Below are 16187 nucleotides of genomic sequence, written 5' to 3'. Positions count from 1 at the left end.
TCCTTATAAATAGAGGATCGACAATTATTCTAAAATAGGAAATAAAACAAGTTGACTATAGATCTGCTAGTAAAAAAGAAGGAAACATAATAGTTCACAATAAAAACAATAAAATCTAAAAAACCAAGTCAACACAATAGTAAACATAGAGCAAATATAGCAACTTTTCATCCCTTGACTCATGAAATAATGGCTCATCCTTTGTAGTGGTCATGTCTTCTGATGCCATTATGGTTCTTCCATTGTGACTAGACTTTAATGTTCCTCATTGAATGCTATCAACCATCTCCAACTCCTTCCCTATCGAGTTAAATATGAAATATTTACAAACAATCATAATCAAATTAAATCCAAATATTAGAACACACATTCTGATGGTTATATGAAATACTACATTATATGTATAATATTGGCAAAATATGACATACTACTTACCCATAGGTTCAACTAAACATAGGTTCACAAATGTCTTGGCATAATTAGCCTCATCACTCATCATTTCATCTGAGGCCTTAAGGATGCCCTTATTGGAGAAGTCCATATGCATCAACCTAAGAATCTCATTCTCACTATTGAGAAGGCATGTATTGCAAAGGAAAATCTAGCTAGAGGTTTTAGTAATAGATTGGGTTTTAAAAACCAAAGTGCTCAAAATTTAGGGCAAGATGCATAGTTTACCTAGTCCTCAGGGAAGGGCTTAGAGTGGTAACCATCATGGTTACCAGTGGGGATATTGGCCCAAGGGTGGACAATTTTTTGGTACCTTAAGAAAGAAAGGAGATAATAAGAACTGAGGATATAGATCTTAGCACGATCATCCTCCTTAGAGTGCTCAATAGAATTCTAGTAAGGATAGTGAACCTTATCCTAGCACTACCCAGGATGGTCACAAAATAGGTTCCAACTTTGGAGGAAATTGTTATTCATGTGGCCAGCTTGGCCATATATATTTTGACTTATCCATTAAACCATCTTCGGGACCTGGTAAGGGTGCAACGAGATTTGAGCCTATTGTAGGAGATGCTGGTAGGAATCATAGAGTCTTTGTGGTAATTGACAACCATCATGTAAGTCATTAAGGTACAATAGTTGAGGCTATAGATACATTGCATAGTATTTCAACTTCAATTTTGTTTTGATTCTGGTGCTGCATATTATTTCATATCACCATCTCTTATCCAACGATGTGGGCTAGTGGTAGCAAATTAGGTTGATAGGTGGTAGATTGAGTTAGCCATGGGTTCCAAAGTGGTTGTAGATCCATTAGTCAGGGCTTGTATTTTGAATTTGGGTACCTTCACCACCATAGTGGATCTACACATTCTACCTCTGGGATCATATGACATTCTATTGGGAATGGATTGGTTAGCTACCCATTAGGAAAATATCAATTATTTTCATAAGATAGTACAATGTGTAGATGACACCGGTTGGTAGATGAAACTTTCAGGAGTTTCGAGACCAGGCTTACTTCAGATGATCTTAGCTAATTAGCTGAAGTAGAGTGTATGGAAGGTTTGCCAATTGTTTCTCATTTTTGTCAGTGATCTCGAGGAAGCTGAGAGCCATACAGTGACACTTGATGATCACCCAGTCCTTTATGAGTATGCATATGTGTTTCCTGAGGAGATTCTAGGTATGCTATTGCAATGTGACATTGATTTTCAGATTGATCTTGTACTAGGAGTGAAGCCAATTTTACAAGCTGCTTACCACATGACTACTTAGGGGTTGAGTGAGCTTAGATTGTAGTTGGAAGAATTGTTGGCCAAGGGCCATATTCATCCTAGTGTATCCCCATAGGGTGCACTAGTCATTTTCATGAAGAAGAAGGATGGGTCTTTGTATTTGTGCATTGACTACCGACAATTGAATAAGGTGACAGTAAAGAACCATTATCCTTTGCCAAGGATAGATGACTTGTTCAATTAGATGAAAGGAGTAAAAATGTTCTCAAATATTGATCTAGAATTAGGATACCATCAACTTCATATCTCGGAGGTTGATATTCATCAAACAACTTTTGATACATGGTATGGGCATTATGAGTTCACGGTTGTACCCTTTGTGTTAACTAATGTGCCATCAGTGTTTATGAGTTTGATGAATGGTCTATTTCACACTTACCTTATTCAATATGTCATTTTATTCCTTGATAACAGATTGATCTATTTGAAGACTAATGAGGAGCACAAAGTCCATTTATGTCAAGTATTGTAGTGCTTGAGAGACCATCAGTTGTATGGAAACTTGAGTAAATGTGGGTTCTTCTAGTTAGATGTGAAGTATTTAGGACACATCATCACTGGTGATGGAATTGTAGGGGACCTAGAGAAGATTCATGCTATCATGGATTGGCCAGTACCCACTGATGTGTCTCAAAAGTTTTTAGTTTTATAGGACTGGCAGGTTACTATTGTCCTTTTGTGAAGGATTTCTCACGAGTAGCTCATTGCATCACTTCTCTTCAACAAAAAGGGAAGAGGTATGTTTGGTTAGACTAGGGTGAGGAAACATTTAATACTCTTAAGGAGTGTTTGACCAGCACACTAGTTCTTGCAATGGCTAATCCTATAGGTGATTTCATGGTTTGCACAGATGCTTTGTTGGAAGGTGTCAGTGCAATGTTGATGCAAGGTGGTCGAGTGATTTCATATGAGTCTAGGAAACTCAAGGACCGTGAGCTTAACTACCCCAATCATGATTTGGAACTCATAGCCATAGTGCATACTCTTGTTTGATGGATAAATTTCCTTTTGGGACATAGGTTTGAGTTGCATAGTGATCATAAGAGCTTACAATATATCTTTACTCAACCAAACCTGAATGCATGACAACATCATTAGATGGAGTTCTTGTGTGAGTAAGACTTTGGTGTTCATTACATTAAAGGGAAGGAGAATGTCATCGTGGATGCCTTGAGTAGCAGGTGACATGAGGTATCAGTGATATCATTGGGAGTAGATTTGCGAGGCCATATCCTAGAGGCTTTTCCTAGTGACAATTGGTATCATGAGGTGAGGGAAAAGGTTAAGTCTAGATGCACCCTTAAGGGGAGATTTTTAGGTTATATGTTAGAGTCTAATGGACTACTACGACACTTGGGGCATATTTATGTACCCATGTCGAGTGATTTTTGTACCTTGGTTTTGTCAAAAGTGCATCATGTACCATATTACACACATCCCAGTGTCAAGAAGATGCATGCTCATCTCAGACAGTCATGGGTAGGGATGAGGTGTGATGTTGCTAATTTTGTTACTAGATGTCTTGAGTGCTAGAGAGTGAAGGCAAATCATCAGCATCTGGTAAGTCTTTTGCAGCCGTATACCATTCTAGAGTGGAAGTGAGATATGATATCTATTGACTTCATCATAGGGTTTCCTATGTCATCATGGAGTCAAAAGTGTATCGTGGTGATAGTGGACAAGTTGTCCAAGGTAGCACAATTTCACCCATGAGAGCTTCCTACACAACTTCTTTTGTACTGCATGTTTTCTTGGAGGATATTGTTCATTTGCATGGGATTCCTCGTTGGATTATTTTAGATACAGATCCAATGTTTACTTCTACACTGTGGGTGTCTCTCTAGTATGCTTTGGATGCCCAGCTCAATTTTAGTTCAACTTATCACCCAGAGACTGATGGTTAGTCTGAGATGGTGAATCATGTTTTGGAGGATATGCTTCACATGTATGTTATGGATAGGTAGGTGAAGTGGGAGGACTATTTGTACCTTGTGGAGTTTTCATACAACAACACATATCATAGTTCTCTTGGGATGTCAACTTTTCAGGCCTTGTATGGTAGACCCTGTCATACCTATTTGAGCTAGGATCATTTAGAGGACCGAGTTCTTAGAGGATAGAGCATTTGGTTACTACTTAGGATAGGCAAAAGAAGTATGCGGATACCCATAGGTTGAATGATCACTTTTCTATTGGTGATAGTGTATTTTTGAGAGTGTGACCAAGGAAAAGCCCCATCTGTTATGGAAAAAGGCTCTAAGTTGGTGCCACATTTTTTCAGACCATTTGAGATCCTCAAGACAATCAGTCTTTGTCCTTATCAACTAGTTTTTCCACCTAGCATATCACGCATCCACAATGTTTTCATGTTTCTATTTTGAGGTAGCATATTTTTTATGTGACCTATGTTCTTGATTGGGATGCTTTGTAGGTAGCGGACATGCAACATGTTTTGGAGCCCATTTGTATCCTACAACACTAGAGACTAACCTTACAAGGTTAGGACATTGAGCAGGTAAGGGTCCAATGGGACTTGAGTGATGAGACCTTTGCGACTTGGGAAGATGCTACAATTTTGAAGGGATTGCACCCCTATCTTTTTGCTAGCTTCTAGGAGTAAGCCTATGCTAGTGGGGAAGGATGTAGTACCTCTTGTGTTTGTAGTCTATACCTTGTTTATTTTGATTTGAGAGATACTTGATACTCTTATTATATGTACTTTGAGATGAACTAAGGGTTGAATGTTATAGTTTGATTCAATATCATTGATGTTATACTGTTATGTTGTTCATTTTATCATATTTGCATGTTGATGCCATTTTGAGATGACAATAGATCTATGATGATATCTAATTATTTGTTATTTGGACATAATTTCTAATTATGTTATGTGATGGATTTTATGCTATGGTTATTTACTTCATTCTTGTCTCTTTATGCTTTATGCAAATGCGAGTGACATAAATGGATTAATTAGGTATAATTGAATAAATGGTTAAATTAGTTATTTAATGCTTTTATTGCTTTGATTATGTTATTATATGCAATTGCACTTGATTGTGTGTTTTAGTTTGTTAGAATTGTATCCCTGGTAGTGGCACATGGAGTTAGTGATTCAGCTATTCATATTTTACCAATATCGTCCCTATATGGTGGACGTATCCTTATTTAATTGTTTAAATTAAACCTTTCAGTGATTATTAAATTTGAACTGATCTACATTATGTAATTTGACTAGTAAGTGTGTCTATGAATTTAGAGGTTCACATTATCATGAAAGTGTTAAGTTATTTTCTATGATTTTGGGTTTTTGGGCTTTAACTCATATTGAATTTAATTTTTGGTAGCTCTGTCTTATGTGAATTCATGTTATGAGGAATAACCTAATTTAATTTGGGTCGATTCAAAATCTAGCTATTTTAATTGGCTATTTTCCCTAATTGACTATTCACTCGAAAAGTGAATAAGTATTAAGAAAGGGATTTTCTTTTTCACTTTTCAAATTTACAATTTGAAAATTGGAGAGCTTTTCTAAAATCCTCTTTCTAAGGGATTGGATTTTTGTTCGTTCTAGGAGCTGTGAGCATGGGATTTTCATGAGATTAGTTTTGTTGGACCTAGATTAGGAAGACCTTGCTTTACCATCACTTTCAGTAGTTTTCATAGATTATTTATTTCATCAGCTTGATTTTAGTTCCTACCCCTTTTGTTGTTTGGTAGGGCTTTCTAGTTTTCTTATTTTTGCTTCATTTCTGCTTCTATTTTTGGAATCAATTTGTTAGGAGGTTGAGAAGTAGTGTTCTCCTCCCTTTCTATTTTTTGGTTTTGCCTGTTTGGTTAGGTATGAATATTTTCGAAGTTTTTGGGATGGAGCTCTAGGGTTTCGCTATTATACGCATCATTTTTTCATATGGTGTTTGGTCATGGACCTAGATCATATATTTAGATGTTAGTTAGACCATTGTTGCACATTTATGTTACATTGGGATGTGTGTTGTATCTATCCTCCCAAGTCTTTTTTTTGGTTGAGTGACTTTCTACTTTGTGTTCTCATCCAGTAATTGTGATATGATCTTCATAATGGCAGTGCACCACACATGAGTACATGAGCATATATTTTTCAAGTGACTTATGAGGGCCAATCTTATATGGTACATCTGAAAGTTATGATCATTGGGGTTGGGTTGGGAATTTGTATGTCTACAAGCACTCATCATTGGATGAGCATGGGTAGGGTAGGGTAGCATATGGAGGGGGCTTCTATCTTGTAGCCTAGTGTCATGATGCCACAGGGTTGGTAGAGGAAGTTTTAAGTAAGTGATAACTAAATAAAAGACTAGGTGCTAATAAAATTTAAGATAACAAAACAATGCTTCAATGTGTGAGCCTTCCGTTAGGAAGTTGAGTCTACACAGATCTGAGCTTGGACTTTTTGATGCCAAGAAACTCTCCATCATGTCAATCCCTACTTAGTAGTTCATTGAGTTTTTGACTAGGACCTATAGTTTATGCATTGCCTATGTCTTGGTTTCAGTCATCATACTGTCTAGCATGAGTGTTAGCCATGGACATTATGCTTTATGTGTGTTTGTGGTTGGATAGTTATCTCCATCAGCATGGTGGGAGTGTGCCTACGAGTTCCATGTGGTTGGCAGGCATAGCTACCTACACCACTATTAGGGACCAGTGTACAAAGATGGTCTTTTGTCCTAGTGCAACTGTTGTTGGATGTTTTCACTTGGTGCTTCGGGTTCTAGATTATGCTTACTTGTGATTTATGCTTTCATTGGGATGCTTGTATATCATTTTTAGATAATGTTAGTTATTGATGCATTTCCTTATTATGATGATTAGAATGTGATAGATGATGTTATCCGTATTTGTAGGATTATCTTATGCTTTACTCCTAGCATGTTAGATTTCCTTATGCTTATGTTGTAGCACATTTTAGTAGTGACATCCATATATGATAGTATTGATGATTTGATCGGTGACTTGGGTTTTTATGCACAAGTGATGGCTAGGGTCCACGATGGTCTTATCATGCTATTATGGTTGGGAGGAATCGTGTACTTAGTTTGGTTGTTCTATTCATTATGATGTTATTTCTATTTATTGTGTTGTTTCCTTCTGTACTTTTCCTTCACTGCTTGTTAGATGGTTAGATGTTGTTTTCATCTGTTAGTAGTGTGTTTGAGTGTATATGCCTCAAATTGTGGATCTTGTATTCCTCAATGTGGAGGAAATTCATTCCTTATGTTTTTGCCTTTTTGTTCTCTATCTTTTTGTTTTGGAATCTCATGCAAAATTGCAATTACTCATGTGAGAATGCAAGTTCTTGCATGGTGTTTTGGGTTTATTCACGCAACTTCTAGCACTTTTTGCACAAAACCAACACCAATTTCGGGTGTCTTGGCTATTTGGACAAGTATCTTCTTGCATCAATTAGTGCACATCCTCGTGTGTCGTTTTGGACATCTTCATGTGAAAATTTGTCTACTATGGTCCTCAGATAAAAATTAGGGGCATTTCTATTGGTTTTCGAGGATTGATTTTTGGTGATACTAGTAGCCTTTAGATTTACTTAATTTTCCATGCCTTGATAGATCTTAAATTCTTAGTATTTTTGTCATTTTGGATTTTTGTTTCCTATTGTGAGAGTGTTAGTTTGAGTAGTGGCATTTGGAGATTTGTTGGTTGTCGGGATGGTAGTTAAGTCTTTCATTGTGATCTATGTGATCCGTGTATGATGTTGTCATGTGCACTCATACTTGTAATTTTTTTTTTATCTTGGCTTGTATTTCATCCTTGTTCCAAGGATCTTTGGGTAGGGCATTACAAAAATTATCATAATTTATTATTTGCATTAGGTTCTCTACCTCAAGTTTCCATGCCTTCCTTCCAACTACAATTCTTCCTTCCTACGCATCTTGCACTACTGGTCTATCTCTAGCTTCATCCTTAGAAATTTCAAATTCATTGACCTGCATTGCTTTCCTTCTCTTTCCTAGTCCAATGGTGGTTTGCTTGACCCTTTTCTTTGATAATTGTGCAAGTTATAGGTTAACCTTTACTAGTCTCTCAAACTTTCTCCATGTTGAAGGTGCTTCCACCTCCAACTACTTCCTTGGCTGATCACTCTTTGTTCGAATATGTTGCACTTGCACAACTGCTGCACGTGGTGCAATAGGTACTTGTGCACATGGTTGTTCTATTGTCACACCTTTTGAAGATCTTGCAATAGCAATAGGAGTTGTTGCTATCACTTCAGACTGCCCGCTTGCTTTCATTTCTAGTGTAATGCCTTTGACTCCATTAAATTCCTTTTTGGTCAAGCCTAATTCCTTGAGGATGGAATCTATCACCTTTTCCACTTTCTTCTTGCTTCCCTTTTTGTGTAGGTTTGACTAAGCTAATATCATTTTCTTCTCATAGGTTCCCTATCTATGGCACTCAGTGTCCTTCTCTGATTGGAGTATGAACCACACATACTCTTCTATGAGCTCTATGCTCATCTCATATCCCATTGGTTCAATAATATTAACCCTTGGTACCAAAACTTCCATATAAGTGTTATCTATCTCCACCATGAAGCATATCTCATCTTTATACTTCTCTACCATGGATGGAGGTATTCTATACCTCTATTTCATTTTTGTCTAGAAACTTTTCATCATTTGATCAATGTCATCATCTCTAAAATTCTCGAATTTTGATTAGTAGCATTGATTCACCAACTTCATTGCACACTCCTTGCTATCCCAATTTGTTACTCTAGGAAACTTCCTTGTTGCATAGAAAAATAAATGAGTCATTATGGACTCAATTCTGAAAACTGTGCACTTTGTTTTCTTCACTTTGGCAATGCTATCCAAAAATTGTAGTTTGATAATCTTACATAGACTAAATTTTCTCCCTTGCACTTATTAAAAATAATTGATTAATTTTGCATTATCCCTAATGTTATAGAAAATTTCATATAAATGCAAGTCTATGTATATCAAGCTCACTTGGGCATTTGAGATAGTTTCCTATATCTACCGAGCATTCTAGAGTTTGCCTAGTTCAGAAGACAATGTCTACCAAGTTCGCTTGAGAGACAAAGGAATGTTTGTAAAAGTTGAGTGTTAACTAATTTCACTCAGTTAATGAAGGAAATTTTGGATAGAACCAATTTTAAGTGAGTTCACTCGGTACCAAAGGAAGTTTTTGAATAAGCATTGTTAACCTAATTCATTTGGTTAACATAGGAAAACCATTTTTGTTTTAGTGTCCACCGAGTAGGATAGGCTAATGAAGGATTTTCTTGTTTTGGCATATTGAGTTTAACTAATTTTTTTGTTGGTTCTAGTCAACTAAGGAGATGGATATTAAGTATTCTAAGTTGTATTCAATCTGACTTAACATTGTCTAAGATATAAATATAAGGTCAAGTTCAGGATTGATTGTATGGAACATAATAGAAGATTTGATGATGCTTAGAGGAAGAAAATTAGAAGGATAGAGAAGAATATCCTTGTTGATCTGAAAACATACATTTGATTAGGAATGGTCAAGTATACAAGCCAAAATTGAAATCTATAATCAACAATTCAGTTGCATTAGAAATCAGGCCATGTCATTGTTACTTTCTAACAATTGTAGTAGTTATCTAAATCTCTTAACAATTATTTGTAAATCCTCTAACAAGGTGACATTTCTATTTGAAGTTTTTAAAGACCTCTAACAAGGCCACTCCTAATATGGTGATTAAATCCTCTAATAGGGTCACACCTAATAGTGTTATTTGTAACCTTTAATAGGGTTGGCTCCTAACAGCGCTCACTTGAAAAGAGTGAAAATTAGTAACTAGTTACAATTGGTGAGTTTTTATAAATTGAGTTTCCACATTAAATCTTGGTGTCAACTATGTTCAAGCTATTTCCTTTATGTGTATGCAACTAAGTTAAGTATTATTAATCACAAATAATATCTTAAAGTTTTTTTTGTTAATCATTTATAGATTTATTTCAGTATCTGTTGAGTTACAATATTTGCTAGTGCAAATTGAATGCATGTGTGTTTGTCGAGTTACAACATATAACAGTTTAAATCACAGTTTGATTTGTATTGACATCTAAGGGATCTAAGATATATTTTTGTAGTAATTGATTCACCCCTCCCTTCTTAATTACTCCTCTTATATTTCAAACAATTGGTATAAGAGATTCTTGGTGCTTGCAGAAAATGTTTCAAGGACCTAAGCTAAAGATTGGGATGTCTTATAGAAGGGAGATCCCAAAGTTAAATAGAGATAAATTCAAGGCATGGTAGGAACTCATGAGGCTACACTTGGAAACCATTGGAGAATTGGTGCTAAAATATCTAGACACCAAAGACATGACACCCATTGGAACTATGACTGTTCAAGAAATTTTAGAGAAGAAGAGCCATAACAACATGATGACTGATATTGCTTCATCTCTAAACTATATCAAATTTGATGAGGTCAAAGATTATGAAACTACTTATGAAATGTGGATCAAGCTGAAAGTCATCTATCGAGGAGATCATAATGTGAGAAGAGCTAAAGCCGAAAGTCTCAGAGGATAATTTGGTTGAATAAAGATGAAAAGATGAAAACATTTCAAAATACAGTGAACAAATCAAAGCCAATGTTCGTGCTATCAAAGTTGTAGGAGGAAAGATTGAAGATGAAATAGTGGTAAGTAAATTTCTAATAACAATTCTTCCTATATTTGTAATCAAAGTATCAACAATTCAAAAAATGAGATGCAATCCAAAGAATAACATATCATTGGATGCCGTAGTTGAAAGATTAATAACATTTGAGCTAGATAACTATGATAATTATGTTCCTAGTTCTAAAAATCTTGAGTTTGGACTTTAATCCAAGTTATCACTCAAAAAGAAAGTCAAAAGGTCAAAAGGCAATCAATCTAAAAGTGAAGAGGAAGATAGTTTTGATGGTGATTTTAAAACCATTGAAGCATTGCTTGCAAGAAGGTATCCCAAAGGCAAAGGAAACTATAAAGGAAAGATTCCTTTAATCTTTTTCTCTTGTAAAGAAGTTGGACACATTGTGGCAAGATGTCCAAACAAAGAAGACAAATATGAAAAGAAGCACAACAAGTACAAAGGCAAGAAGGATTTCAAGAATTTCAAGAACTACAAGGACAAAGGTAAGAAATCTGGTTTTATAGAAAAAGACTCAATTAATAGTGAAGATGATGAAATGGTATATATCTCTATAAAATATGAATTTGATGATGAAGGAGTAAAATGACACTTATCTATCATGCTAGCAAGAATGATACATGGATTATGGATAGTGGCTACTCATATCATATGATTGTTGATAAAACAAAGTTTGAACACATGAAATATTATGATGGTGGTAGTGTGAGATTTTGAAACAATAAACCTTATTGCATAAAGGGAAAAGGTTGTATCTCACTAAAAAAAAGAATTTAGATGTGATAATGCTTATTGGGTTGAAGGACTAAAGTATAATATACTAAGTATGGAATAGTTAAATAATATTGGATTTAGGGTAAAATTCATGAATGGGAAGACCAAACTACTGGATCGAAAAAGAAATTTGGTTGGGTCTGGCAAACAAACAAAAGGTAATCTAATCTACCTACATCTTAGTGAAAGTTGGTTCTAGCATAAAATATTATGTCAAGAAAAATTTGATAATCTAAGCAAGATAAGAAAGAAGAAAAGAGTAAGAGGTACTCCTATCCTAAGGAAACCCAATATGGGCCTATGCAAAAATTGTCAAATTGGTAAGATGGGAAAGACAAGTTTCAAAAATAAAAACTATCATTTAGAAGAATTCTTGGAGCTATTTCATACAAAATTATGTGAACCTATTGGAATAGAGAGTTACAATGGAGATAAGTACTTTGTTCTTTTTGTTGATGATTATTCTAGAATGATAACTGTAATGTATATAAAAGAAAAGTCTGAAGTCTTTAAAAAATTTAAATGGTATCTGGAAAAACTAGAGAAAGAAAGTAGAAAGAAGCTAAAATGTTCTAGATCAGACAGAGGTGGTGAATTCATTTCTAATCAATTCAATAAATTCTACATTTAAAATGGAATTAAGTCACAAATATCAGCCCCTAGTACACCTCAACAAAATGGTATAGCAAAAAGAAGGAATAGATCCATCATGGATTGTGCAAGAACCTTGATGATAGAAAAGAATGTTGAAATCAAATACTAGAAGGAAGCAATTAGTACTATAGTGCATACCTTGAATAGAGTATAGTTGAAGAAATATTCAAATCAAACTCCTTATGAAATATGGTATGGCTACAAACCTAATGTAAGTTACTTGAAAGTATTTGGTAGAAAATGTTATATTTTGAAGGAATCTATGAAAGGTAAATTTAATGTCAAAGGTGATGAAGTCATATTCGCAGAATACTCTTGCAAAAGTAAAGCATACAAATGTTTGAATTTATCTACTCATAAAATCATAGAAGGTTGACATGTGAAAATTGATGAGTTTGCAGGAAAGAGTGAAGAAGAGAGAAACAAAGAACTTGAGGATTATAGATAATTTGTTTATTATGAAACTTATAAATTACAAAATCAACTTGGAAGTTAGGAGGCCTCACCTTCTAAGTCCCCAAAACCTCCTTAAGCTACTAAGTTGCAACCAACACAACCTTAGTCATGATTCAAAGGACCCAAGACACAATAAGAAGCTACAAAGCTAGTGCCAGAAAAAACCAAGTCTGACAGACTCGAGTCATAGACAGTGGGACCTGAGCTTGATGTAGAAGATCATGAAGAGGTTAGTGGAAAAAACTCCAAATCCAAAGTGCCTGTGTTAGAGAGATATGCAAGTTGGCATCATACACCTAATCAGATCATTAGAGATAGGTCAAATGGAACAACGACAAGAAAAAAGTTGAAAGGTACATGTTTGCTTGTTGAATTTGAACCTAGATCAGTGAAAGATTATTTGGATAATGAAAGTTGGAATGAAGTTATGAATCATTAAATTGAAAAAATAGAGAGGAATAATATTTGGACTCTTGTTCCTAGACCCAAGGATGAAAATGTAATTGGCACAAAGTAGATTTTTAGAAATAAGCTAAATAAATATGGAGAAGTTTCCAGAAACAAAGCAAAGTCAGTTTGTAAAGGTTATTCTCAAGAAGGTATTGATTATGGTGAATTTTGTTTCTCTTATTGCAAGATTAAAAGGTGTTAGATCTTTACTAGTGTATGCAACACATAAATGATTTAAAGTTTATCAAATGGATGTGAAATCTACAATTCTTGAATGGAATCCTTGAAGAGGAAGTCTTCATAGAACAACCTAAAGGTTTTGTAGATCCTAGCAAAAGGGATATGGTTAGGAAATTACATAGAACATTGTATGATCTCAAGAAAGCTCCTAGATCTTGATATGAAAGACTTCATAACTACTTGATAAAGATTGGTTTTCAAAGAATAAATGATAATAACAGTCTATATATCAAAGAAGGACCAGACAAGAAGATTGCGTCAGTAGAAATATTTGTGGATGACACTTTATTTATAGGAAATGATGACTTATGCAAGGCATTTTCGGAAGAGATGAGTAAAGAATTTGAGATGTCTATGTTCGGAGAGATAAAATTCTTTGTTGGATTGTAGATTCAATAGAAGAAATATGGTATCTACATTACTCAATCCAAATATATCAAGGAGATATTAAAGATGTTTGAAATGGAAGATTCAAGACTAGTTCAAACACCTATGTCTACTAGACATAAACTTTTCAAAAATTATGATTCCAAAGAGGTAGATTAGACCACATACAAATCAATGATTGGAAAATTGTAATATGCAGTACATAAAAGGCCTAATATTGCATTAGTAGTTGGTATGGTGGCAATATTTTCAACAAATTCTAAAGAAATTTGCATGATGGAAATCAAGAGAATCATGAGGTATCTAAAAGGTACTAAAGAATATGGACTATGGTACAAAAATGAAGTCAATTTTGATTTGAAAGTGTTCATAGGTGTTGATGGGGCAAGAAGTGTTGATGACAGAAAGAGCACCAATGGTGGAACATTCTTTCTTGGTAAAAGACTAGTGCCTTAGACAACCAAGAAGTAGAATTGTATTTCTCAATCGACAACAAAGGTAGAATATGTGGCAGTAGCAGTTAATTGTTCAAATTTTGTTTGGTTCAAGCTACTATTGGTAGGTATGAAGATAGAGATCAAGGATCCAACAGTTATCTTCTGTGATAACACTAGTGCAATTAATATATCAAAAAATTCTATGATGCATAGAAAAACTAAGCACATCGCCATGAAATAGCATTTTTAAGAGAATTGGTATAGGATAAAGAGATAAGATTGGAATATGTGAATACTAAAGAAAAAATCGTAGACATATTTGCTAAGTCATTACCTAAGGATGCATTTTTGTATCTAAGAGGTAAGGTAGGGATCATTTCCCTACATGAAGCTTACTAAAATGATGTTTAGTGATGCATCAACTAGAGCATGCTGAAGATCAGTTAGTTGATGTAGTATTATCAAAGGCACATTACAAATGAATCAGTACATAAGGTACATTGATATTCATTGACTATTGGTTTTGGCATGAGTTGTCAAAGCGGGAGAAGTTTTTTGTCATAGCTATCATATCTGACATAAATTTTATCAAGAGGAAGAGTATATATTTTTAGAGATGTCAAAGAAGGAGAATTTGGTCTAAAGTTTTCTATCAGAAGAAGATCTTACAAACTAAAGGCAGAGAGAGTTCACATAGATAAAGGGAGTTCTCATGGGTGAGAATTAGAATGAAAATAAGGATATTTTCCTTATCTTATTCATTCTCTAAAATTCCATTGTTTTATGGCATGTTGTGTTGCCATCAATGCCAAAGAGGGGGATTGTTGAAAACAATTGATTAATTATGTATTGTCCTCAGGATGTTACACAAAATGACATATCATTGCAAGTTAGTTTGTGCCAAGCTCACTTGGGCATTAAAGATAATTTCTTGTGTGTACCGAGCATTCCAAAGTTTGCCTAGTTTAGAAGATAGTGTCGACCAAGTTCACTTGGGAAACAAAGGAAAGTTTATAAAAGTTGAGTGTTAACAAAGTTCACTCGATTAATGAAGGAGATATTGGATAGAAGTAGTGTTAGCCAAGCTCACTCATTTACCAAAGGAACTTTCTGAATATGTAGTTTTAACCAAGTTCACTTGGTTAACACACGAAAATCATTGTTGTGCTAGTGTCTGTCGAGCAATGTCAGCTAATGAAGGATTTTCTTTTTTTAGAATATTGATTTCAATTAATTTTTTTGTTGGTTCCAGTCAATTGAGGAGTGAATATTAAGTATTTTAAGTTGTATTCAAGCTAACTTGACATTGTGTAAGATATAAATATAAGGTCAACTTGTGGATTGAATGTGTGGAACATAATAGAAATTTTGATGATGCTTAGAGGAGGTGAATTAGAAGGATATAGGAGAATATCCTTGTTGAGCTACAAAGATAAGCTGCAAAGATACATTTGATCAAGAAGGATCAAGTATACAAGCCAAAATTCATATCTATAATAAAAAATTTAGTTGCATAAGAAATTAGGCAATCTTGGTGTTACTATCTAACCATTTTAGCAGTGATCTAGATCTCTTAACAAATTTGGCTTAACAACTATTTTTAAATCCTCTAACAAGGTGGCATTTCTATTTGAAGTTTCTAAAGACTTCTTACAAGGCCACTCCTAATATGGTGATTAAATCTTATAATAGGGTCACGCCTAATAGTTTATTTTGTAACCTTTAATAGGGTTGGCTTCTAATAGGGCTCGCTTCAAAAGAGTGAAAATTAGTAACTAGTTACAATTGGTAGTTTTTTCCTATTGGGTTTCCACGTTAAATCTTGGTGTCAACTATGTTCAAGTTATTTCCTTTATGTGTATGAAACTAGGTTAAGTAAGATTAGTAATAGATAATATTTGAATTTATTTTTTGTTAAGCATTTATTGAGTTATTTTAGTATCTACCGAATTACAATATTTCCTAGTGCAAACCGAGTGCATGTGTGTTTGCTGAGTTGCAATAGATTGTAGTTTCAATCATAGTTTGATTTGTGTTTGGGATTTGGGATTTATTTTTGTAGTAACTAATTCACCCCTCCCCTCTTAGTTACTCCTCTTATATTTCCAATAGAACTACCATAACATAAGATGCATGTAAAAATCTAGTTGGTACTGAGTTGACCCTTGATCCATGGTTGAACTTGTACCCTAATATCTTTCTTAATAACTTTACTCCTTTGTCTTGAGTAGAGTCTACTTTAATGTTTCTTCCATAAAACTTTGTATTCAGATTTGTCTCAACCATTTTCCTCACATTCTTCTCATTTACCGGGTTGTATCTATCATTTCTCAATCCTGTGACC

Source organism: Cupressus sempervirens, chromosome 7 (assembly GCF_028749045.1).
Source record: "Cupressus sempervirens isolate cs-2001-9-10 chromosome 7, ASM2874904v1, whole genome shotgun sequence".
NCBI classification, from domain to species: domain Eukaryota; kingdom Viridiplantae; phylum Streptophyta; class Pinopsida; order Cupressales; family Cupressaceae; genus Cupressus; species Cupressus sempervirens.
Note: the sequence above shows the minus strand (reverse complement) of the source record.